Raw genomic sequence first — 26,253 nt, forward strand, 5'->3', positions numbered from 1 at the left:
TTTCCACTGGCTCCTAAAAGAAGAAACAGGTGTATTCATCTGGCACCTGTATGTATGCATCATTATTATCAATAAACGAAATAAAATCTTGCCAGTTTGTGTAGTCTGTAGTTTTATTATCTCTCAGAGTTCTTAGATAGCATGTTAATTTTACCATTATGGCAAAGCTCCAGAACTTTTCATAGCATAGTTAGATTAATAGTCCAGCTGTGTCTTTCCAACACAGGGTGATAATAAAATAGTGTCCAACCAAAATGTGCCAGATTGAGTCATTGGAGGGAGCACCCCATTTCCCCACAAGAAACGGCACCAACCCTTTTCTATGAAACTAAATAGTAACCATTTGCAAATGGCCCAGGGGTTGATCTACCTTTTCAGTTAAGTACTCACCATGAGGTGGTTTCCCCTCTATATTTACTAGTAAAAATGCTGCAATGAGTGAAACACGTGCAACATGGTGAGATCGTGTCAACAGCTTTTTCAGAGATCCTTGCTTTCTAGCTTTCGCATGGTGTGATACTTGGCAATTTTATCATATGGGAGACCTCTCGTCACTTTGGGCTGGTCTGCACATGTGTGGCCATCACCTGGCAACTGCAGCATTAAGTACTGACTTGCATGCGCCAGTGACCCACCATAGAGCAATCACTGCATACACAAATTGTATACCATCTTGTGGGCCCACTGGATGGAAAGGTAGAAGGGGGTGATTAATGAATGAACAAAATTACTCTGCAGTAGATTCAGTTCACATATTCAGTCACAAATCATAATGTGTTGAGGAACCAAGTACTAACACATCAAGAAATTTAAAGAGATAAAGTATGCTTTGCCTACAGAAGGTTCCAGGTTCAATCACTGGCATTGCCAGGTAGAACTGGGAAAGAACCCAGTCTCGAATCTTGTAGCTGCTGCCGGTCAGTGGAGACAACACTGACTTAGATGGACCAATGGTCTGACTCAGTGAATGGCAGCTTCCTATGTTTCTAAAACTAGCCTTTTATACTGAGGTGCAAAGCGGACTGTCCTATCATTGTGCCATGTGTTCACTGTCTGAGAACAGGACTGTGCCCTGCCTGCCCTTCGTTCCAGCTTCCATCAGCCACAGCCAACATGGCCAGTCGTCAGGGATAAGAAGATGTGGTGCAACAAGGCCTGGAGGTTCCCCATTTCTGTACACCCCATTCAATATCTCAATTCCATTAGCATTCCAATGCCTCAAAGAAACGGAAAGGCTGACTGAGTGAACTGCCCTCCAGCTGCCTGAGCAAGAAGGCACCAGAGCTAATGTGGGGAAGAGGAAGAAATCAGCACAGAACTGTGGGCTCTTTCACTAGCAGTGGGGATTGGCCCTTTGCCCACTTTTGCCTGGCCGCTACCTCCAATGGGTTACTACCACTGAGGCAGTAAATTCACCCTGTAGAGTCCCCTTTTACTCCCACAAGGGTTCCATTTAGACTTAATGGAATAACTGCATCCAATTCCTAAGGTAATCAGAGTTTGTGAAGATTTAGGATTATGGTACATGATACCAGAGGAAGCAGTAAGTAATTAAGCAATGCCAGGCAGACAACCAAAACCACTCACAGCCATAAACTAAAGAGAGAGGAAATTTAAGAGGTGGAGGTAAAGGAAGCGAGCGTGAAACTGAGAGCACTGAGTGCATAAATATTTACAAAGCTGTTTTATTGGGCTGATTTATGTACTGGTCTTATGCATGTGTTTAGTTGCTTTTCACAAGCTTTAAAGCTGACATATAAAATAGCTGTTTAATATCATTTTCTGTAATAAATCTGTTAAATTATTGGAGCATCTTCTGTGTAAGCACATTTGCCGGACCACCTTCCTGAGGAAAAGTGTACAATGTAAATATTTTGGAAGATATTTGAGGGGAAATGTGCTAAGGTTTGGTTCCGTTTAACTTCATGTCTCCTATTGGAAACAGCAAACAAACCAGAAAATACTTTTAGCACCTCGATTAAGTCAACATACTAAATGAGTTACCAAGATGAGCTCCAGGAAGGCTAGAACCTCAATCCAGGAGGTGCTTAATCCATTTAGAGGAGCACAAGCATGACTGGCCCCAAGGACAATTGAGTAAGGCTGTTACATGGAACCAATTCTATTAAGGGTTCCTGTCACCAACCAAAGTCCAACCATCATCCATCCTGGTTCTCACTTGGCACAGGGCCTAGCTAGGCTGCCATCTCTAATTCTCTGGATCTCATGGCAAGGGAAAATGTACCTATAACCTTACCAACTTGTGACTATACAAGGTTCTTTACATTTGTAGACATGTTGGTTCAGAGGCGGCGTGCACTAACTTGAACCTTAAGCAAGGTAAGAACACCATGTGGATGTGTAAAAAGGTACATAAATACGCTGCTCTTCAGTTAAGTAACTTCCTTCTCATTGATGCTACCCAGAACCATATCCTGTGCAAAATAAGGCCATTCAATGCGAGCAAACATTTGGTGTTTCAGATAGGGTGGGGTCATTTATTTTAATGTTATTTAAATTTCTTTTACATTCTTCTTACGTCTATCTGAGCTCAGATATTATTGTCGTAGTTTACTATTGAGGTGGGAAGGTGGGAAGATTCAGACATTGCATTTTATGTGTCCTTCCGTACCCATTCTGGTTTAATTTGAAATTAATCTTTACAGCCCTGATGTCTCCAGGCCTGAACTATTTGCCAAGGGTTCAAGGCATCAGGCTCTTCCATGGCATCAGGTTAGTGAAATGAGCCCACAGCCCTGGAAACAGATGCACATGATGACAGCACCATCCAAGAATGCTGAGAATCATGGGGAATGTAGTTCCCATTGTTCTCAGTATTCCAGGGTGCTGCTGAGAATTGCAGTATTCTGGCAGGAGTTTTAAGAGAAAGCAGTTGCTATGTTTGACTTCCCCGACATTCGGCCTTCTGCTATCATTCGTAGTGCAATTTTCTTTTGAGCTAGGAAACCCAGTAAGCCCAGTTTAGCATTGTCTACATTGAGGCCAGTAACTCAACATATCGCAGAAAAATACATTTCACAGGCACTGGAGGGGGAAAGAATCTATATTTCCAATGTTTGTGGACATTATCATTTCTTTTTAAATGAAGAACCTGGATTGCATATTTGCCTTGATAATCTCTTGTGACAATCAAAATTACTAGCTGGTTTATTGCTCTGGGAAGAAACGGTTCATTTACTTGGTTTGAAATGCACCTGTCAATTTCATTTCCTTGAGCATCCTGTGTGTTTCCACATTATAAAAGGGTATAAAAAGGAGAGGACTGGTGCTTTCTAGATATGTAACACAAGCTTTTAAAATCATACATCTGAGAGAACTTCTCTTTTCTTTGCTTTCCAAGTCAGTTGTTTGGAGCTTTTTTATCCTCTCATGAGCTTAGATTAAAAGCTTAGTACAGAGCAAAGAAAATGACGAACATTTCCAATTCCTCACAATTTAAAATAGGTTAATTGATGTATGCTATTCTCCGTAAACCCATTTGCAAAGCAACATTTGTGCCTCCACCTTCAGCCTGATGGAATTTCAAACACACACGACTTGTAAGCCTTGTGAGTTTATAATGGAAGAAAATGCTTGTTAGAAGATTCCAGAGTCACCGAAGCTGCGAAGGTTTTGATACAGTCCATAATACTACACCTCACTAAAAGTTAAGAATACACAAAAGAAGTACGGTACACAACAGGGTATTTCCTCACCCCCCATGCCCCCCATTATGGTGAAGGGTACCAGACTTCTGGAATAATGTTGAGTGGATGGAGTATAATAATGCCAAAATCAATTTAGAAAGAAGTAGATTCTGCTCCAGTTAATGGGATTATTCTTGGGAAATGATGTGGCAATTTTGTTCCTATTATCAATTTGTGTTCCACCCTAGAATAACATTCTTTCTCCTCTGACTGAGCCCTTGAGTCAGCTCATGGAATCTTCCTGCCTGCTCTGTTTCAAACGTGGTTGATTGCACACACACCACCCCTCACAAACATAATGTTTTATCTGTCAATTTATTGGAAGCGGTTTGAAAAAATGACAAGTAAATTACATTAAGGTGAGGCACAAAGTAAGTAAGGGCAAGATGCCCATAGTTGCTGAATTACATGAAGGTCATGGTGAGTGGTTTTTTTTTTATGATTTGTGTAACTAACCGTCTTGAAGGCTGCAGTAGCTATAGGGTTTCCAATTCCAAGTGCTGTTTTTAATCTATAAAGCCTTAAACTGCTCAGTGCCGCAATACCTCAAGGACCATCTCTTCCCATATGCGCTGACCCAGACTCTGTGATCATCACCATTTGTATACTTCCTCCAGAAGAGGTCTGGAGGGTGGCAACACGGACTTTTCTGCAGTGACTCCCTGTTTGTGAATGTTCTCCCCAGAGAGGTTCATCTGGCACCTTCATTATACTTCTTCACGCACCAGGCAAAAATGTTCTTCTTCAACTGGGTCTTTGGCTGATTAACGGTCTGTGTACAGTGGTACCTCAGGTTAAGTACTTAATTCGTTCCAGAGGTCCGTACTTAACCTGAAACTGTTCTTAACCTGAAGACCACTTTAGCTAATGGGGCCTCCTGCTGCTGCCACGCCGCCGGAGCCCGATTTCTGTTCTCATCCTGAAGCAAAGTTCTTAATCCGAAGCACTATTTCTAGCTTAGCGGAGTGTGCAACCTGAAGCGTATGTAACCTGAAGCGTATGTAACCTGAGGTACCACTGTACTTTAACACGTGTTTGTGGAAGGAGGGGTTATTGGTTTATTTTGTTTTTGTTCTTGTCTTTATTAAGTACTTTGTTGTTTTATTCTGTATTTTATGCTGTGAACTGCCCTGAGATCTTCAGTTGAAGCGCAGTATACAAATTTAATAAAGCATCATAATCACCATGCAGGTCAAGGGATAGAGCCATGTTAAACTCATATATACTACTTCAACACATTCCAATTAGAATACCAGGTATAGCACATATTGCCATAAATATTATTGCCATTCTGGTTCCATAGGCTTAGGGAGAGTTCAACACAACTAATATTACAAGAGCAGATGGACACCAAGATGCGGACAGAAACTGTGGAATCTTACATGGTGGCAGACCAGGTCACACTACTGCCATGCTAGATCTACTTAAATAAGTCCACCAAACTCAATTACTTATGAGTAAACTTCTATAGGTTTGCACTGTGACCCTAGATTGGAGAATGCCAGTTTAAAATAGCATCTGATCCAGAGGGAAAGGCAAATTAAAAACAAAATAAAATAAAACAAGGAAGAGGTAAAGGTGAAAAAGATGTATGCTGGCTTACAGTGTCATTTTGTGACAATAACCTTGGCCTTCATTATCTTCTGACAGCAAATCAATGACCGGCTGCTGCTACAAGACGCCCATGTTGAACTCTTAAGTGGTTTGGATTCCTTCAAAGTGCAATTACAAGGCCAGCATTAGGCATAGACAGGGCGGACCCTTCTGAGCGTGGTCCATGCACATAACCTTGGAAGGAAGCTCCTATGTAGCATTTCCCTTTGTTTCTTAAATGAGTGATTGACACAGCTAGACCCAAGGTGCTGTGATCTGAGACACATACTGTCAGACACTAAATACAGACGGGATGGCAAGAGACTTTATCCCCCTGAACATAGTCTACAATGCAAAGCAAAAAGTGGATAAAATCAGCTGCAAAGGTACTTGAACTAGGATCAATTTGTACAGATTAGATTAAAACAACACACTGAACACTGGGGCACAATAGTTAGCATTCCTAAATTCTTAGTGGTAGGAATGAGTTGTAGATACGGTTGCATTTCGCTTGTACATTCCAAAATAAAGCTATTGAGTCTGAATTCCTGCGGAATCATGGGTACAATGAAGCCAAAATATTACCCTGTGTTTGTTCTCTGCCAATTAACTCTGGAATACTTCTTATCTCTAGATCTTGAATGGACACTGAAATTTTATTTAAAAGGCAATTCCCATGCGCAGAGCAAATAATTTCCTTTCCAACAGAATTCTTCCTTGTTTGATCAGTCTGATAACCACAAATTTATTCATTAATCTTATTTTGAGTTTCATTAAACAATTCTGTAATCTCATAAATACTAAAAATGGTACATTTCTCTCCTTGAGCTAGTCTTTCTGAGCCATATATAATAGGTTTAGCTCAGCTACATTATTAGCTCATTCCCGTAGCACATAAACTACAGGTCACAATTCTTTCTATACCTGGTCTATTCTTGTCCCAAACTGACGCAGCAATCCTAGTGCCATTTACCTGAGAATAAGAACCACTGAATTTAGTAGCACTTAGCAGTATCTATGGGTGATTTGTCTTTAAATCAGATTTTTAGGCTATTTCCACTATGGTGCATTGCATATTTGCAACAGGTCAGGTCCCAATATTCAAATTGGGGAGGGGGAGGGAAGGATATCTACCTTCTCTCAGTGGAAAGTTTTTTGAATCATACCAGTACTGGTTTATCACTAAAGCTGTGTTCTGTTTTTATTTCACATTTGGTGAGCTACATACTTCTGCCTACATTACAGGCACAAATATAATTTATAGGTGTGTCATGTCATTGAAATAGAGGGTCATATGCAGACTCTAAGAGGACCTATTGGGATATATTAATTATAACAAAGCCTTAAGTAGACTGTAATCTCTTTGGCATGAGAAGCCCATCAAGTTGCAAAATATTTTGCAAGGTACAGCTGCTGACAGCTCTGATTCTATCAAAAATTCATTGCATGCCCTATCAGGAAAGAAGAGGAAAAAACATTTACTCCTTTCCATTTTGCACAAAAATCAAACAAAATTGAAAAATATTAAATTACCTCTCTTCTCCAAATCAAGTCACAGAATAGCAGTAAGGGAGCAGAGGTTGTCTATGCAGACGTTTTGATGTTCTGCCAAGCTGAAGCTATAATATAATTTGCTTGAAAGGAAAAGTCAGGAAAATTGCTTTTCGTCTACTGTTGTGCTGTTTTTGCAATCTGCTGTTCTATATTCATTACTTTACATGCTTGCCAGGCTGTGCAGCTTGGCTGACTTGTCATTTGTGGGCATCTCTGTGCTCATCCCTTTGACTCTGAATGCTTAACACAGAAGAGAAAGTGCTATTACAGATAAATTTGTGAACAAGATGAAAACTGTACATCTTGATTCCTGAATAAGTTAACACTGCTTGTAGGATGAAGCTTCTTTAGGCACCATCACCCAACCAGAATCAGTCAACTGTCCACCTCGCCTTCCTGTTGTTGGTTTTTTTTACACATTTTCTACAGAGTTGAACATAAATACATCAACACAGAGTTCTTAAAGGCCGGGAAATATATTGTAGTGTCAGCTTTTGAAGACTAGAATCTGCTTTATTAGGTGTAGCAGGCTTAAATCTGATGAAGGGAGATTTTGCCTATGAAAGCTCATAAATAAACTAGTCTTTAAGTCGTTGCAGAATTCTTTGTCATTTTTGCTGCAACAGACTTAGGTAGCTACTTTTCTGAAGATCAAACAGAAAGAGAATTTGTGCTCCTGAACTGAATAGAATATTTCAAATCCTGCACAGCACTCTATACGGTACATCTGGCCAACTGAAGAGAACAGTATCAGAGTTGCAAAAGAATAAAGAATGTAATGGTCAAAATTACATCATCATCATTATTATTATTTGCATTTATACCCCAGGTATTCCTTCAAGGAGCTCCGCATTTAATGCCCACAAATAACCCTTTGAGGTGGGCTGAGGTGAGAGACAGTGATTGTCCAAGTTCACCCAGTGAACTTCATGGCTGAGCTAGGCCTACCATGCGTCTGAAATGTTGTGCTTTGTACTGGATTTTAGGCAAGTCAATCTCAAACTTGCTTTTTTGGTGTTTTTGTAAAAGAAAGCTCAACAATTTTGGGGGTTTCCTTAAAAAAAAGCTCAACTTTTGGGGTGTCCTGGTTTTTACTTTTTGAAATATGGCAACCTAGGCTGAGCACCGACTTGAACCCGGGTCTCCCAGGTCCCAGTCCAACACTCTATCCACTACACCAAGCTGGCATTACTTCAGAGAGGGAGTGCCATCAGACCTTGAAATCAGTCTGAGAATATTTTGCACCATTCGTTTGTGTCAATATTTTAAATTGTAAACCACCATTGGTGCTTCAGTATAAAGGTAGTGCAGTGGTACCTCGGGTTAAGAACTTAATTCATTCTGGAGGTCCGTTCTTAACCTGAAACTGTTCTTAACCTGAGGTACCACTTTAGCTAATGGGGCCTCCCGCTCCCGCTGCCACGCCATCGCCACGCGATTTCTGTTCTCATCCTGAAGCAAAGTTCTTAACCCAAGGTACTATTTCTGGGTTAGTGGAGTCTGTAACCCGAGGTACCACTTTCTATAAATGCAACAAACAGTATCATATAGCCATTTCTGGATTATTTGAATAAAACTGGTTTTCAAAACTAAATTTTGCCCCCACCATAACTTGGAAGTAACTTCTTTCTTTTATTCTGGGAATTATCTGGAATCTAATTGCTTTTTATAGACTCTGGGCCCTGCCAGTTGTCTGAATATAGTCTACATTTCTAGAGAGATCAGTATACTTGCTTAGGCTGTAACCACGGTCAAAGCAACTGGTACCACAGTTTATTTGTTTTTACTATGGTGTGTGTCCAATGGAAAACTGAAACATACTTTCAGTATAAACAAGAAATTACTGATCTACTGTAAAAGAAGGTGATAGTTAAAAACAACCTAATACAGTGGTACCTCATGTTACATACCCTTCAGGTTACATACGCTTCAGGTTAAAGACTCTGCTAACCCAGAAATAGTGCTTCAGGTTAATAACTTTGCTTCAGGAAGAGAACAGAAATCAGGCTCCAGCAGCGCAGCAGCAGCAGGAGGCCCCATTAGCTAAAGTGGTGCTTCTAGTTAAGAACAGTTTCAGGTTAAGTAGGGTACCACTGTATCATGACCAGATACTAACTTACATTTTTATCTTTATTCTAATAGTTATGGCACATTTTCCACCTTCATTTCTATCCGTATTTATTGCTAATATTACAATAAATGAAAATTCTGCTAATATGAAACAAACAAATCTGTCAAGAACACCACCATCCTAAAAAGATGCTTTGCTGGCTCAAGCACTCACAGGAGGGATCTTGCAGCAACTGTCAAAAAGGTGGCAGAGGCACAATGTGTGGCTCACATGTTGCTTCACCGCAGCCTCAAGATACACTAACAAGAGTGCTGAGGCACTTTAATGGTCAACAGATTTATTGTAGCATATGCAGCTGTGGACTAAAAACATCTGGCCAAGGGGGCTCCAGTCAAAAATGTACGTTACAGCCAATCTGTAACTCACTATATTGACTACCCCACTGGAATCTGTCTGAAAACATTCCTGGCCCAAGAAACTCTTTGAGTCGGTTGCACACTCAGGCCAACCTTGGTTTTCAATGGATTCATTTAGCTTCCAACTTTCTGCCTGCAGTGTGAAGATTGACATCATGCGTATACACCAGAGCTATCTGTTTGCTTTTCACATTTGTCGCTAGCCGTTCCTCCAAGGAGTTCAGCACAGACAATACGGGGCTCTCTCTCCTTCAAACCTCACAGAAACCTTGTGGGTTCAGTTCAGCTGAGATGCAGGAACTTGCCCAAGACCACCCTGTAAGCTTCATAATCAAGGGGGGGGGGTGGATTTGCTGTGTGGTCCTCAACACTGAAACCCTAGACTCTTCCTGCTGAGCTGTACTGGCTCTGTTGTGTTTCTGCATGGCATGCGAAAACTTTGCAATAATTCAAAAGGCGACAAAACATAGCACAGTTACAGTTATTTACGGGAAAACCCATGTCTCAGCTGAGCATGTGTATATTGGCTAACAAATATTTTGGTCCATTAATGGATAGGTGGCAAACAACTTCCAATCAAGATGTCTGTAACTGTAAGGCCCAACTGTTTATGAGATCGACTGCTGATATTAGTATTACCATGCTATATAATGATCTCTTTTATTTTCAACACTACCTTTAAATAACCTTTACAAAAAAGCAGCATTGATATTAATTTATGCACCCTCAATGAACTGTATGGCACAGGGCTCTTTTGGCACTTCCATATTCTCATCCCGGAGCTGTTTTAGACTCATTTAGGTGGCTCCAGATTTGAGGATTTGCCAGTCCCTCAAGGTACATATGCTCTGATTCTCTACCAGTCCAAGGAGTTGAAATGGATCATTGCGGGGAAAACACAGATTGTTGAGACCTCACGGTGTGCTTCCATAGGTGAGGATGGAGGTGAACTATAGGAGGAAAGATACTGTCTTTTACCTGGGAAACTTCCTGTGTTCTTTGTTGTCTGCTGCTATACAAACTGGGATCGCATGTAGCTGGTTAGTTTTAACCATGCCAGCCTCCCAAATTTCTTGGCTTTCCAGCTTTTGCCACTTGTGAGCTGCTGATATCTAGCCCTCCCTCCCTCCCTCCCTCCCTCCGCCTCTCCTATTATCTCTACTGAGAGTATATTTTGCTCTCACTCCCCCATATAAAGCTCCCTTTTCCTTTATATCCTCGCCCTCCTTATTTTTCTTGTTGCTTCCAGCTCATCCTTTGCCTCCTTTACTGCATCCCCCCTGCTGTTCCACTGAGCATGTGTAGCTTGACAGAGTGAGGCTGAAAAAATGTTCAGTTTCTGATCAGAGATTTTTCTCCAATTTAATCTTGAACCTCACACACAAACAGCACAGGGCAGCAAAGCAGAAAAACGGTATGCTCAGGCATACCATACCGATCCCCTTCAGCCTCTGCTGTAGGGATGCTTGTCACTAGAATGGCTGCAAGAGTTAAAAGATTTGAATGAAAACCAGGACAGCAGATGATGCATGCCTCAGTGCTGGAAGGTTCCTGGAAAGTGTTCAGCCATCTGATTGATATCAGCAATCTAACCACGATGCCTTGGCTCACAATCCTAACCCTGATATTAGCAGCCACTTTTTATGCATATCCTTGCATTGTGGAATGCACGAGAGAGAAAGCATTTTTTTTTTTAAAAAAAATGTACTATCTGATTTATTCATCTAAACAGATTTTACTGCTTGCTCCTTAAGCAGTTTTAAAGAAGGGTAATAGAGACTATGAAGCATACAGGTATGATTGAAACAGCTGGTGGATGCAAAAAAAGTGCTTTTAATAAAAAGGCTTAATCAGTTGCCATTCCAACACATAGATGGCTTGTTCAAAAATGCAAAGGTTTTATGGCATTCAGCACATGCAACTCCTACTTCATGCATTATATAAGGAATCCAAGATTAAGCTTCTTATCTGCTAAATATGTAAAATTACAAGGATACCTAAAACAATTAAAAAGAAGAAATATAACAATTGGAATGGTGGGCAGGCAGCAAAGCTTATATTTTGCTTTCCTATCACATGACAAAAGGAGTAAAAATGAGTTACTGGTCTATTTCTTTAGCATATACTTGCACTGTCAATTTTAACATCTTGAGTGAACCAACTTTTAGCATCATTAATACCAGTAGCTAATTGTAGCTGGTTTCTCTCAAAGAAGAAGGCAGGTTATCCAAGCTTCAGTCTAGATTTTTTCAAGCCAGACTATGAAGGTTTGGTAATTGCAACAATTCAGTACTGAGACAACTTGCTCCTTCCTGCTCTAAGCAACAAAACTGCTGCCCATGGTCCTGAAACCCTTCTTCTTGTACTCTGCCCCAGAACCCAATCCTTTCCAGGTTCTGCTTCAGCACAAACCTGGCTTGGGCAATCCTATTCCTTCTCCCATCCTTTGGTTTTGACTGTTGTCTCTTTGTGTCAACAGTTATAAGTACGATTCAAATAGTGACATCACATCCTTTGCATTACATAGTTTTAGGGGATGATGACGACAGAAATGTGTGTGTGTGTGTCATGTTTTCAATGGTACACAAAGATATCCCATGTCTAATTCCAGCCTTGAGTTGTTTAGGCATCAAGAAAAGCCAACTAGTGCCTGCAATCTGCTAAAGAAAGTCCCCTTGATTATCCTTCTAACAGTCACTGCTTCTTTGAAATAATAGAGCATTACTCAGCTGTTTGTGCCTTTTGTAGCCCTAGAACAGAGGTAGGAAATCTCCAGCTCGCAGGCCAGTGGTAGTTCTACTTTGGTCTGTGGAGCCATTTTTGTTAAACTACATCCACCTGTCAATCAGGCGACATCACACTGATAGGTGGGTTCAATGGGTGCAGCTGATCCTTACAAAAAAGCAGGATTGAACCTCCTGCCCCTGCAGTTGATAAGTGGGGAGTTCAGACCTGGTTGGTCTCTATTTCCCACCACATCTATTGGTCAACCTTGACAGGGGGATGAGACTGCCAATCACCTGATATCATTATGACTTCAGATGACTGATAGATGAATGACCACACTCACCTGTCACAGATGGCCCATGGGGGTGGGGAATTAAGATCTAGCCTATTGGGCCAAAAGTATTCCTTACCCCTACACAAGAGATTGAATAGCTGCAGCATTTGGTGCAGGTCTTCAACTGAATAGTACAATGTTTGTTCACCCCCTAAAAAACCTGTCCAGTCACCCTGCTGGAAATGCTAAACCCACAGTTGTATGTTCTTAAACAGTACGGACATACAAAAAGCCACTTTGTTTTCAGATACCATTAATCAGTGCATTTAATGAAAGCTGTAGCAATAAACATCTCTGTCTTAGCAGCCCAGCTCTCAGGGAGCTGCAGCTTCTAATGGCTTTGAAAAACAGTCATAATCTACACCATGAAAAATTTAATTGTTCTTTAATTACCAGTTAGCTGAATAGCATGAGATATGCATGCCTTCAGTTTTTAATAGCTTCTGCCTTTTCCAGCAAATTGTGGAAAGTAATAATGGATGCCTTGAGTATGTTTTACCTTCTGCTTGTACTCAAATTAAAAAGGGTGGAGGGGTAGAAGTCTAGAAAATCCAAAATCTTATGAAAAAGGTTGCAAGTTCAGAGACACATTAACAATCGCAATGCTGAATTCTCAAGTTCAGTCACAGTGCTCAGGTAAGAAGCAAACACATCCTGCAAGGTTAGTGCATAAAGAAATATGCTGCAAGGTTAGTGGATTTCCTGCTTAAATGACTCAGGCTTGTTCTCTGGTTTGTTTCTCTGGGATATAATCATTGCGGTGTCATTCTGTGCTAGTTTCCCAGCTGTTCCTTTTTGGAAAACTAAATGAATAGTAGCTGTATCCATACATGGATAGTTTTAAACATTACTCTTTGTTGGAATAATTTTTGCAAACAAATGCACCATTAGAATAACAAGATATTAGATTGGAACAATTGCGCAGATATGTTTTCTCTATCTCACTAAGGAAGCAGGATGCTAACAACCCTACAATGCTCTGTATTTCGCATGGTACAATTATGTCAGTCATTGGCACTTAAACAAGCTCTTCAGTGTTTTTCAGTGTCAGAAACAAAAGATATTCTAATGTCATGGACTAGCTGGATGCAGAGAAATGGTGGGAAGAAAGCTCCCAGGTGGGATGATGATGAGTTGTCAGAAGGATAAGACTGGGAAGAGGAGGTGTCAGAAGCTGAAGGGGTAACAGGGCTTAGTGAGCTGGGAGAGTCTGTGGAAGAGAGAAATAAAGAATCAGAAGTTGAAAGTGGCGAGTGGGAGGAAGGTCAAGAGGCAGAAATGAGTCATGCTGGTGAAGAGTCAGGGATGCCTCCCCCTCCTGCTGTGACCAGCTCCCCTACCCCTCTGCCTCCCAGAACCAGAAGAGGGCTGAAACAGGTGGAGCAGTAATGGGCTGCATGCAGGCACAGTCTCCAAATGCTTGAAAAAAGCCCTGGAGAGGAGGGGATGGCTATGGGGAGGTAGGGACTTTCAGTTTTGGCCCCTGATTTCATGGAGGAAGACCACTGGGAATGAGCTGCTGTGCTCATTAGGCCTGGCACTCCACCAAGTCTGTGGAGATCATATTTTTGCTAATAAAGAGTTAACTCCAACCCTGAACAGTCTGATTACTGACCAGCATTCTCTGTGACATCTAAGCATCTCATAGTGACAGGCTCTAAAAGGAGGAGCATACTGCTTGAATTGATCCTTAATTTCATTTCCGATTCTTGCAGACACTCCTAATAAAAGGGTTGAGTCCCTTTTGTTTTGCTATGCACAAATATGAATCCAAAGCGTTAAGGTATGCATGCAATACCAGATAATGCAAGCAAGTATGACTATGCAAAATGGTTCTTGCGCTGGTAAAAATAATGAATAATACTATTGGTGACTACAAAATATGAAAAAGTAGGGTATTTAAAGGCAATATATGGAGGAGGGCTGGTGGTCTTCTCAGTGAGTTATGCCGTGTGCTGAATATGGGAAATCATAACGCCCCAGGGCATAAAGCCCAGGCATGGTATTACTTGCCTTCAGTTTCATGAGGGATGGCTCTCTGTTACCAAGCATTATGGGCCATTAAGGAAAGAGCAGAGCTGAAGCGAGCATTGCATTTTAAGCCCTATGGCCATATATATATATATATATATATATATATATATATATATATATTAGGTGCTACTGTTCGCAAAAGTCCCCATATGGTACAAATTTGTGGCCAATGTTTGCATATGCTGGAATGGTTATGGATGATACTTTTGGGAACCCCGTGGCTTACAAAAGGCAAAATTAAATGTAAAGAAGAGAAACTGGTCTCCTGGGAGCATATTGCTAGCTGCCTAGATTCAAGCAAGGGGGAAACACGGCCTTGTTTGGCAGAGTATGTTAAATAACACGTTTAAAACCATTTTGGGAAAGGATCTGCTCAAAAGAAGACGAGGGGAAAGAGGGAAATACCTGCCAAAAGGTCACCTAGACAAACGCAGGAGTGCCCATGGAACCATGTGCAGCCACATGCTTGGGACAATGTCTGCACATTATGAGAAAACTCATCAACCAAAGAGACTATCTACCAGACCTGTTCACAGGTGATGGCTTAAGAGGAGGCAGGTTTCCTGGAATGATACAGGGAAGGTGCTAGCCAAACACACTTGTGCCATCACTGAAGTGCTCATTATGGTGTGCCTTGGCCTAATTTACTGCCTTGTATATGTATCAGAAACAGACAAAAATATGATATATCAGACTTCCAAGGACTGCCATTTGTCAGAGGATTTTAAGTTCTGAAAGCCTCCTAGAGTGCACAGAATGCCTTTGAAGAGGAGAATACTATGTTTGGGCAGTCATAAAAGATGCTTAATTATTCATGCATTCTCATTTCACACAACCACATGTTTTCTGCACTTTTGCCAGTCTTTGCAGATAAGGAAAGATATTTACAAATTCTATTTTTTCCTTTATGCCTAGAACATGTTCCTGATAGAAGGATGCTTCACAATCATGATCAGAGCAGTAAATAGTTGACTTGGAGGAAAAGGCCCCATTGTTAACACTGACTCAACAATTTAAGTGTCAAAGTAATACTACAGATCAGTGATAGGGTACATTGCTGAGCTTATGCTGGAGGACGATATGACAAACCTGTCTACTGAGGCTCTCCTGCTTTTACAGAATTTCATTGGAGCTTTTAGTTTTAATTTGTGTAATTTCACTTCATTGCATTAGCACCATGAAAAGCAAACACGTTAAAAAGGGGTGCTTAATTCAGCAAGCTAAATTTCCAGAGACACGTTTTCCACATTAACAGCCATAAAGAGGAGTCAAGGCCTAAGTTTCACAATAATCATTTTGGAGGGATATATTAATGTAATATTACTTAACGTTACGACAACACTGATTATTTACGTGACTGTGCTGAGCAAGTTTGGTGTAATGATTAGAGTGCTGGACCTGGAAGACCAGGGTTTGAAAAGCCACTGAACCACAAAGCTCACTGGGTGACCTTGGACCAGTCGCTGCCACTCAGCCTAACCTACCTGTTGCAAGAGTAAAATGGGGAGGAGAGAATCATGCACACCGCCTTGAGCTCATTAGAGGACAAGGTGGTATATAAATGCAAACTTGGAACCGATGAGTCTTACTGTTCCTTTTGAGATTCAATGACAGCAGGAGTAGATTGGGCAAGGTGTGCATGATCATCTCAAACATACATGAACTCACCAGTCAAAAGTGAACTGGGATTGGGGGCAGGAGAAGAATGCCAAGACATTAATAATGTTTATGAAAGACTTAGGCCTGCATTTTCCTACTTCTGCTGGAAAACTCAACTCTTTGGCTTCTTTTACTTCCATAATTGAGATAGTATAAATTGTTATTCTTAATACAGGCACATTAGCAGCGATTAAAAATTGTGTGTGCGTGTGTGTGCTTTTACAAGAGAGCCCATGATTCTTTAAAAAAAAAGGTAAGGAAAATGAAGGAGCACTGAGATAGGAAAGTAAAAAGGTGTGGTGACAGGGCTCAACCTCCCCAAATCTCACTGAATGTGTCAACACCCCACATCTTCAGAAAGACAGAAGAGCAACACACCTGCATGTTATAAGAACGTGCTATGGTCAATGCTTCTAAAAAAGGTGGAATTTTGGATGTCTGAGAAAAGGTGAAACAAACAATAAGAAAAGGCACACGGGCAAATGTTTGATGGTGAGATCATGAGACTGCCCTGCAAAAATGTGGAAGAACCCCAGGTCAGAAATAGCGTTTCATGAAAAGCCTATGCTTCATACAGGTTTTCTATATCCAGGAAATAATAGCATACCCCAAAGGGGGGGAAACATATGTTTAAATGTATATTTAATGCTTTTCTAAAACTGTAACAACTTTGGCTTTTTTGGATGGGGGGGGGGGAGATCCACAATCATAAGTCCCATGTTTATTATGTCAAGATGCAGCTAATGAAAGAGATGTATGCTAAGCACTTTCATGAATCAGTCTGCCTTACAGCTCCCATCTGCTCTTAATTGCTTCCCAGCAAACATACACTGTGTCACCCTTTTGCATATTTCCATTGCCCTATCCTAAACACACTTAGGCCGCTGACAGATTAATGCTTAGTTCACTTGAGGTATACATTCTTTGGTTCTTACACATGTTCTTATAAGGAAATGGAACTCGGTAAGCACTTAATCACAAGTCCGGGTAATGTTATTGTACTGAAAACAATGCCTCAGCTTTGCTTCAGTATCAGACTAAGGTATCTCTGTATAAGCCATGGCTGTCACCAGGGCCGCCATGATCCCAGGAAGCTAAGTAGCTTTTGTAAATCTTGCTTAAACACGGCCCACTGATATTTTGCCAAAGGATGACTAATGGGTCTAAAAATACAATGATAAGAGAAACATGGAGGTCACCAAATACATTGTTTGCGTCCTAATTAATTTTGATCCGAAGAATCTGTTTTAAAAGTATGACACTCAACTGTGCAGTGGATAGAAATACTGGGAGATTTAGAGTCTTTTCCCTCTTTTTTTACAATGCATGTACTGTGGGCTCATATATTCTACACTAACTGCAGCTTCTGAGCAGTCTTCATGAGCAGACAAATGCAGAGTGTATTATAGATGCCCTGAGGCTACCAATGATGGCAGCAGACCCCTGTCCAGCAGAAAGGACGACGGCTGGTAGGAACATGGGAGGCTGCCTAATACCAAGTCAGGCCATTGGTCCACCAAGTCTCTCCCTACCTGGAGATGCTGGGGATTGTGCCTGGGACCTTCTCCTGCAAAGCAAATGTTCTCCCACTGGACTGGTATATTAAGATGTACCAGACAGAAACCAACTTGCTCCCTTGTTATCACTGGATTGAGGATCTCTCTCCTATTTGGTTTATCACATATCACTTAAGAATGTCTAACTCCAATGAGTAGTCACACATTGGTCAGTAAATAAAAGGAAATGAACAAGCATGCCAAGCAGCACAATAACCCTGAATTTCCTATTGGTTGTACCCTTTTCTGTAATGTGCTATGCAGTTTTTAGAAACACTGTCCAATTTAAGCCAATATTAAAAGCACACTGGGGCAGATGTTTGTCCTAAGCTCTGTCTGCTGGTATATGAAAGTGAGGGTGGGGACAAAGAGAGAGAGAGAGAGAGAGAGAGAGAGAGAGAGAGAGAGAGAGAGACTATTGGCTTGTGCAATAAGCTCACAGTTTAAAAAAACTGCTATTCCCCACTTGATATTTGTCCAAACTGAGAGTGCTACCTAGAAGGCAGGCATGGCAGAGAGACAATTTGCAGACTAGTTGTGTCCAGAGTCCAGACGGAAAGCAAGAGATAAGTAGGTATGTAGGCAGCATATTATCTTCCTAAGGGGTATCACATGCTTTCCATTCTAAAATGCCAAATTGGTAGTACTGGTGTAGGCTTTTAAAACTATTTTGAACAAAGCAGAGGCTTCTAGATAAATATAGTGGGCAACTATAAAACGAGTTCCCTGTGATAACCTATCTCTGTTTCTTGACATGAGCCAGCAACTCATACATTGAATATACCTATGTTAGTCAGCCATGCCCCTGACTCTGTGACCTTTCATGAAATCTCCTGGGAAATGGCATGAAAGTTGGAAGGGTTCAGGGTTTAGATAATAGGCAGCAGCACAGCACAGTAGTATTTCACAGTCATAGTGTGACCAAACATGAAAAATAAGTCTTTAAAAACAAACAAACTATTTTTTTCCATTGGAACTGATAGATTTGAAATTAAACATATTTCAGAATTTAAAATGCTGTGTAATGCATTATTTTTGTTGTATTCATTTTTATTATTACTTTAGATGGTCTCTAAATCATTGATTATACACATGAATCCATAAAGTTTTGATACAGAATAATCCTATTGAAAATCTTAGAATCACAAAGTTGGAAGGTGCCTAAAAGGTAATCTAACCCAACCACCCGGTGAAGCCCAAAATTCACAACTTTGGTATCCCTTTTGTTAACTTCTTTATTTTTCAGTTTCAAAAAAATACATGTAACAAACAATCCCCATATACACTACAATTTCCCAAAGCAGCCTATTCCACTGTTAAGCACATCAGGCCATTCTTTCCCATGTTTAATCTACAATCCTATTCTTATTTTTATTCATAAATTCTCAAGCAACCTTCCATGTTCAGATTAATGGATTTCCGCAGTTGGGTGCACATCCTTTAGATATAATGTTATTCCTCCTCCCTCTACTCCAGATTTCAGTAATGCCTATCAAATCATATCTGCCTTACTGTATTAAGATTTCAAGTTTGTCCTGCTAATTTTCTATACTCTTGTGTACTGAGATAGAAAATTTGGAAACCATGCTTCTTTCCTGGTTTTTCTCGCATCTTAGCAATGTTTCTGTACAACCTTAGAATTGATTGCACAACTCCAAAGACACTGAATGGTTCTTGATTATCTCACTTCTGTATGTGACATTCTTCTATATGTCTGGTTTTCTCCTCACCCAGGAATTGTGATTTCCTGTTTGCTCCAGAAGCTATTCATCTTCCCCGATAAGCCAAAGCTTGGTAGATGTTCCTTAAACCCTTGCAAGAATACCAGATTGCGCTTGCTGCAGGGTGTAGTTTCATACATCCTCAGGAAGGAAAACAAACATAGTACTAACCTTTCCGACATATAAATGTTCTTTAGAAATGTGTAAGTTGAACAAAATCAAGTGCTTTGCTATGGGCTCTCGTTTCTATCCATTTACAGCAGACGTCTGAAATGCCAGCCAACTTTAAAGTACACTAAGCACATGTTGTGTATCACTTTCAGGGACACCTTTAAGTTACTACTGAAAGGTATTCATGACACGACTGGTGGCAATATTGAGTTTTCATTTATTATTCTTTAATTTCCCCCCAATCTAAGGCAGCCAGCTGCCAAGTCCTTCAAAATGTGTACAACACAGCTGGGGAAAGCTGATACTGCTCTTTAGCAAGTGTTTTCAGTCGTGGCAGTGTTTAGGGTAGAACCTTTATATATAAATTATTATTTAGCATTTTGTAATGAGAGAGCACACTCCTTTCTTTAAGTAATTGAAAGTCTAAATCTAGACTGCAATTGAAGAGGAATCAACCACAAAAGAAACAAAGATGTGTGGGCTTTCGAAAGCTATGAATGGATGCAGTTGTGTGCTTAGGTAGCTTAGAGTCTATTAACCATTTTTTACATAGTGAGATATAGCTTACTAGACAAACAACGGATGCTGAATCTGATATGAAACAATCCCAATTATATGGTCATGAATCACAACCTTCTTAAAGTACACTGGGAGTTGGGGAATGGCCCCTGGCCTGAAACCTGCTGCCAGCTTCCTATATACCTATTTCTTTATTAGATTTCTCACCCACCCTTCACAGGTCCCAGGACAGCTTACAAGAAAGAGTATGATATATAATTATAATTACAGATGAAAGAAGTTACAGCTGTAAAACAAATAAAACTGTTCCCAATGGAGCACAACAGTATAAATTCAGCAGAAGAGATGGGTCCCAGAAAACAAAGTACCTTAACTGTCAAAGGTGAGGGTAAAGAGGTGTGCATTCAACATTTGGTGAAAGCTGTTCAGTGAACATGCTGGATGCACCTCTCTGTGAAGGAAACTGCCAGCTTTAGGGACTTGCCACAGAGAAAACCCCCTCCTGGTCCACTATTCCCTGCACTTCCGAAGGTGATAGAACTACCAAGAGAACTACCCTGTGCAGAACTAAATGCCTGAGAAGCTATGTAGGGATGGAGATGCTCCTTCAGATATATGAGGCCAAAGTTGTTTAGAGCAGGGGTAGGCAACCTAAGGCCCAAGCGGCCATGGGGGTCATTTAACCGGCCCCTGAACCGACCCGCCTACTTGGCGAGTCCCCGCGTGCTGTGCTAAACCGGCGCAGCACGGCGCAGGGACTCACTTCTGCGGTGCCGGAAATCGCGTCTGTGCATACTCAGACGCCGAAAATCACAGCCACATGTGCTCATGCGCACGTGCAGTCTGGCCCACAGAGGGATCTCTGCTGAAGTGAACTGGCCCAGGCAAGGTAAACCTTGCCAACCCCTGGTTTAGCGCTTTGAACACTAATACTTGGGCTTGGAAACAAACTGGCAACCACTCCAGCTGTTTTCAAACAGGGGTTATGTAAGCTCCACATGGAACCTTGGCCAGTAATCTGGCCACTGCATTTTGGACCAGTTGAAGTTTCAGAATCATCTTCAAAGGCAGCAGCAGCACCACCACCACCACCACATTATAATACAACATAAATCTATAATAACTATAGCAAATAAATTTAAAGACTGACGCAAAACACAATTTAAACCCCAACTGAAAATTTAGAGGTCCAAACTGCAGTAAGACCTTCTTGATTATTTCATTATTTGTTTGATATTTTATGAGAGGTATTTCTATGGAACCTCTTGCCAAGAGGAAGGAATCAGATTACGTCTATTCACTTAAAACACACACATGTGCCCATAATGACGATGGCGGTGGTGATGATAAACTAGACTGACATTGCAGGAGTTATTCCTAAATTGCATGTGAGGTTCAGGTTGTGGCTTCATTCCAAAATGGTAGACGGGACAAAGGGGAGGAAAAGACCATCAAAACATAGATTGCAAGCCAATTTTCATTCGCAAATGAACATATGAAGCTGCCATCTAGCCAGGTATTATCCATTCTGACTGGCAGCAAATCTGCCTGACAGAGGTTTTCCCCAGCCCTGTGAACCAAAATCCTTATAAACAGAGATACCAGGGATTGAAATTGGGATTTTAAGCATGCTAAGCATGTGCCCTTCCACTGAGCTGAGGAACTGGCAGGATCTATCCCCAGCCTCAAAGAGATCAGCACCTTCAGGGACAGCAAGCCATAAATTTTGCATTCACCTGGGTTCTGAATCTGTTTTGGCAGAATCAAAGTGCGTTCTCTCAGAAGCAGCATTTTTTACTTTTATTTTTCACTGCAATAAATTGTGAGCTCCTACAGCTTTCTTCCTCTTTCTCTCACCGCTGACGGCCCAGCACTCAGTCTCACGTTTAATGATAGGTGGGTGCTCCCTGCAGACTATAAATAAGAAAGCCATTCTGCAAACCCTCAAATAGGAGATATTTTCCTACCTCTTCTCTATCTCTTTCATGATTTGCTTGAAACGACTTCCTTTGCTTATTATTTCTTTGTCACTGCACGAACGTACAGGATAAAGATTGATGTTTGATGTGGATGTTTTCCACAAGGCCAATATGCTGAGTTTGTTTACTAAATGGCCCTCAAAAAGGTCCACAGTTCTAGTCACAATTACTCCTGGGTAAATATTAAGAATTTTTGTCTTACCTTTCAATAACGCAAGAAATGACAAAGGCATACCTTCCGATATTTCTCCATTGAAAATAGGGACATCCTATTCCATAACAATAATTTTAATATTTTTACCCAGCTCATCTGATTGTGTTGCCCCAGCCACTCTGTGTGGCTTCCAACGTACATAAAAAACATAATAAAACATTAAACATTTACAAAACTTTCCTATACAGGGCTGCCTTCAGATGGCTCGGGGGGCAGATAACTCCTTCAACATTTCTCCGATGAAAATAGGGACATCCTACCATACCCGCCAACATTTCTCTGATGGAAATGAAGATGTCCTAAGGAAAAGTAGGACATTCTGGGATCAAATAAGAAACCAGAATGGCTTCTGTAAATCTGGGGCTGTCCCTGGAAAATAGAGACACTTGGAGGATCTGCCAAGGGATTTCTCTCTCTCTCTTTTAGCAACAACAACAACAACGAAGTCTTGTTACTGCTTCAGGAGAAAGCTTAGCTGCTTTAAACAGCCTGACCACATTCCTGGAATAGGAATAACACTGCATTGTGATATAGTGCAAGGATGAGGAACCAGGGGCCAATGTGGCCCTCCATTCTGCTCTGCCTTATCCTTGAGACTCTCTCCAGGCCACACACCCTTTCCCAGGCCACACCCCCTTCCCCAGACCACACCACTCACCAGCCCTGCTCCACACCCTTCTTACACTGTTTTACATTGAACCGTAGTAATATTGTTTGCTTGCCTGGATGGAGGGTGGAAAGAGGTATGTTTGTAGAGGCTTCTGACTTTCGCAAGGCAGCAATAAAGTCTACTATACAAACCTAAGAGTCACAGCAATGCTCCACTCCATCCTTATCACTGAAGCTCCCCCCCCCCAGGCTGAAAACAGTTCACCATCCCTTCCATAATGTCATTCCCAAGGTAATTCATGGGCAAATGGGTGCAGCTGTCTCCCCCCCCCCCCCACCACCAAAAGAATTCCCTTGGGTAGGTTATCTAATGAATCATTTCATTAGATAAGCATACCAACATTTCTAAAATATAAAAATCCCACTTAATCTGGATGTTCAACTGCAACCGCATAAATTGTTTAAAGTCAGTTCTAAAGAAAGAAGGGCACATTTTTAGTGAACTCTACAAACTTGCACAAGGAGATGTTCTTATCTCTATTCGTAGCTTTATCAGTAATTTCTGTTAATACCCCAATTTGAACATTCTAGCAAAAATCCACTTGTCCATTGGCTCACAATAACATCAAAACACTAGCAGCCTCTAGTGGTGATATACACCGCTTCTATTTTCTTCGTTGTAATGTTTTTTTGTTTTTTGTTTGTTTGAAATGAGGGGAAAATCCTCACAAATCAGATAAAGTGTGCACAGCATTGACAGTACAGTGGTACCTTGGATTACAAACATCTTGAGTTACAAACACATTGGGTTACAGACTCCGCTAACCCGGAAATAGTTGCTCCGGGTTGCGAACTTTGCCTCAGGATGAGAACAGAAATTGCGTGCTGGGGGCAGCGGGAGGCCCCATTAGCTAAAGCGGTACCTCAGGTTAAGATTGGTTTCAGATTTATTCAACAGAAAATAATATTCAGAGTCCACTGGACTCCAGCAAAACTATACCAGAAGAAAATAACAAGTGCAGACAACTGCTGGAGATGTGGGAGTAAAAATGCGAACTTAGTACATATGTTGATTAACTGCCCGATGATAAGAGTGCGAGGTGAGGATATAGTAGGAGTAATAAAAAGAAATTGTTATTTAGGGGAACTGAATTTAATACTAAATTATATTCTGGAAACGTGGGAGATTTCAAGGGGTAAAAAAAAAAAATGGATGTACCGTGCTATATTAGAAGCAAAAAAAAACTTGTTTTGATGAATTGGAAGAGCCGCAAAAAGATTCCATTGAGCACATGGATTGATAATATGGACAGATTAGCTACATACGAACGAATTGCATGTCAACACAAAATAAGAATGGATAAATATGAAGAAATCTGGAAAGAATATTTAAGCGATAAGGCGGATAGTGGTAGGAAGTAGGGGGCGGAGACAGAGGTGGGAAAATATTGTTTAAAAAGGTGTAGTCATAGATATATCAGTGTATTCAAACCTGAATTGTCAAATTGTATTATTATTGTTATTATGGTTTTTGTTGTCTTTTGTGGTTGATGTTTGTATCAAAAAAAATGATTAAATCATTTTTTTAAAAAGAAAAAAGAACGATTTCAGATTAAGAATGGACCTCCAGAACAAATTAAGTTCGTAACCAGAGGTACCACTGTATTTGGGTCACAGGCAGGGACAGAAAAAAGTAAAAATAAATCCATGGAAGGGGGAGCCGACTACTCTCACACACAAAATGAAAAAAGAAGAAGAATGGTGTCTGCACATTTTGTCTCATATCTCAGGTTCTACAAAGGCAAGCTTTTCTTTTTTTTTAAGGAAGCTGGATAGCTGGGAATAATGGGTCATCTCAGGGAGAACTACTGGCATTGCCGGTCCCTCAGTGAACAACCATAAAGGTGTGCCTCAAATTTATTCCATATTTATTTGTTGAACTAATGGGCCATGGATACACTCACTCACCACACTTGCAGACTGCACACATAGACTCATTGCACATTGTCAGGGAACTGCCATCAGTGCCGGAGGGAGAGAGCAAAAGCCAGAAGGATTCCAGAGAGCGTCCAGGGATCGGGAGAAGCAGCCCATCTTCTGGGAAAGAGAATCAGCGTAGCACCAGTGGAGAAGGGGGGCAGATGGGGGAAGCGGTGAGGCGGTCCCATGACTCCTTGCCGGGGACCAGCGGGGAGAGTAGGGGTCCTCCGCTGCCCACGCCCTCCTTGCGCAGAAGGCTTTCGCACAGAGAGAGTAGGAGGAGACTAGGCGTCAAAGAGCTTCTTTGCTGGAAGAAGTTTAAGAAACGCCCACTGACGGATTCTGCCAGCGATTGAGACAGCCACGAGAGAGTGGCTGTCCGGACAGAAAAGGTTCACTTAGGCAACCCAGCTAGGTGTTTGCACCCAGCCGGGGAGATAAGCACCAGCTTACGCACGAGCAACCCCTAGAACCATTACACACATGAACACTTACCACAAATATAGCACACACAGGCACACAGCCCTACAGAGTCAACATTCTTAAATGTGTCAGCATATAAGACGACTTCTTGAGAAACCAAGAGACACAAAGGTTCTTCTCACTTCATTCACTTTCAACTACTCATATGCTGGCCAATCCAATTAAGGTGGCCAAGTGACAGACAAGAGAGGACCAGTGTAGAATCTTAGAATCAAGGAATTGTAGAACTGGAAGGGACCCCAGGGGTCATTTAATCCAACCCCCTGAAAAACTTCATTTCTTGTGTTCTTCTGGACTCTAATGTCTTCTTTAAACCTGCTCCAAGCTCCTTTTAAAGTTGAATCCTGGTTGTTTTTAATCACTAAAAAGAACCTTTGTTTTGGAGGTCAAAAAATACTTAGCATCAGTTAATTAGTTCACTACAGTGTGAATCTATAGCATAAAAGAAGCCATTAAATATGTTTGCCGGATATCTAAACATGTCACTTCAATAAATACTCAGACTGGTTTCACATGATGGTCAAATGAAAACATGTGATCAAATACTGCACTTAGCACACAGCAGTGGATGTCACCCCTGCTGATCGCATAATGGAAACATACACAGCAAATACAGTCCTTGAAGTTAAAATGGTTTTAGAACAGTTCCTTTTAAAGGTGGACATACCACCTCCTATTTGTATGGATGGCTTGTTTTTCAGGTGATTCCCTGCAGATAAGAATATGAATATTTTTTTGCCCCAGAGTTGAGGAAAGGAAAATAGATAGCTGTAATGGAACTGCAGGAGCAGTCAAGCAGTAGATTGATTCAACTGGAGAAATTCAATGCACCCCAACAGATTTGCTCAGATTTGATATCCTGCTGCTTCAGGCACAACTCCTTGTAATGAGAAACTGAAGATTTTTTGTCAGGTGCGTCAAAGCTT

General features: G+C 41.1%; 1 protein-coding gene across 8 annotated transcripts in view; it reads right to left on the minus strand.

The window, feature by feature from the left end:
• The window catches only part of SMYD3 (SET and MYND domain containing 3), a 347,371-nt gene that overhangs the window by 20,007 nt on the left and 301,111 nt on the right, over positions 1-26,253 (minus strand). The window lies entirely within an intron of this gene.

Source organism: Podarcis liolepis, assembly GCF_965112155.1.
Source record: "Podarcis liolepis genome assembly, chromosome: 3".
Lineage (NCBI taxonomy): Eukaryota > Metazoa > Chordata > Lepidosauria > Squamata > Lacertidae > Podarcis > Podarcis liolepis.